General features: G+C 50.2%; 1 protein-coding gene across 1 annotated transcript in view; it reads left to right on the forward strand.

The window, feature by feature from the left end:
* The window catches only part of HEMK1 (HemK methyltransferase family member 1), a 52,376-nt gene that overhangs the window by 2,868 nt on the left and 48,073 nt on the right, over positions 1-1,435 (forward strand). The window lies entirely within an intron of this gene.

Raw genomic sequence — 1,435 nt, forward strand, 5'->3', positions numbered from 1 at the left:
CATGTTTTGCTTTCTCAGAGGACTTTTGAGAAAACAGGAGAATGGAAATTAGCAAATGGAGTCGTAAGTTGGGGGTGTTGTGTCAGTTGCTAGTACAGCATTGCCTATGGAATGACAGGTGGCAAAAGCAGGCTGCAATTACTGGCAAAGCCTATATCATGAAAGAACCTGGGGAGTGAGAAGCTGTATGAAGTCCCCATTGAACTTTACCTCTCACATCTTGAGTAGTAAGAAATGCTAAATCATATGTTACTGTAAGTACAAATACAGGCGGTAGCTGCTAAGCCACACCTACCTCTCCACAGTACAGCAGCCTTTCGCCGTCCACTTACCGCTTCAATAAGTCATGAGCTAATCTCTTTAAAATCAGTGGGGCCATAGCAAAAACTGAGCCTGGAGATAGACACAAGCAGGGCTTTTTTTGTAGAAAAAGCCCAGCAGGAACTCATTAGCATAATAGGCCACACCAAACAGTAGAAACTTATTAGCATATTAGGCCACACCCCTGTGTCTTCCCTTGACTTGCCTGGGCGTCCTGCGGCTGCGGGGAGCCTGGGCAAGGTGGCCCTTAAAGGGGAGGCAGTTTAAACTGCCTTCCCTTGGCTTGCTTGGCCACCCCGCGGCTGCGGGGAGCCCGAGCAAGCCAGCCCTTGGACAGGCTGGGGAAGGCATGGGGAGGCAATTAAATGCCTCCCCAATCCTTCCAGGGTCCACCTGGCCCACCTGCCTCAGAGTCGCCGGGGGGGGGGGGTTTGCCCTCCAGGCCTTCCCTCTGTAGCCACGCACACAGAGGTTTTAGCTGTAGTGGGCATGGCCAACTCTGAAGCCATCCGGAACTCCGTTCCTATATGTTCCTGCCCCAAAATAGTTCTGGACACAAGTGACAGAGCAGCTAGGCTGCCATTCAACAATTAAGTGGCTTTAAATAATTTAAATAATAAGCCATTTCCAGGAAACCATGATCCCAGTTGAGTGGGAGAATGTTTAACCCTCTGAATACTAAAATGTGTTTAGGGTTACGGGCTGAATCTTTCCAGTCTATAGCTTTCTTAGTTCAAACTGATAATATTTGCAATGAAGGGCATCTTGGATTGTGTTGAGAACTGTTACTGTCTGCATGAGTTATTATTTAGGGATAGGATTGCTTTCAGATTAAAGCTACAAAATTTGTTTAATTAATTACTAGGAATCAGGCTCATTGTAGCAGTGAAGACAACGGGCGCTAGCTTGGCCGCCTGGCCGCAGGGCCCCGTCCCCTTCCCGGAGCTCCTCAGCCGCCTGAGTCCCCGGCGGGCGATGGCTGCTGGAAGTGTTCCCCCCCAGCCGGCCGAGGGACTGGTGGGCCCAGGTGGGTGGTGTCGTTCTTCCCACCTGCCAGAGGGCAGGTCTACCAATATAGTGGCATATTCCACTGTATTGGTAGACCTGCCCTCTG

Source organism: Gekko japonicus, unplaced genomic scaffold (assembly GCF_001447785.1).
Source record: "Gekko japonicus isolate JY-2015 unplaced genomic scaffold, Gekko_japonicus_V1.1 scaffold922, whole genome shotgun sequence".
In the NCBI taxonomy this organism is placed as follows: Eukaryota; Metazoa; Chordata; class Lepidosauria; order Squamata; family Gekkonidae; genus Gekko; species Gekko japonicus.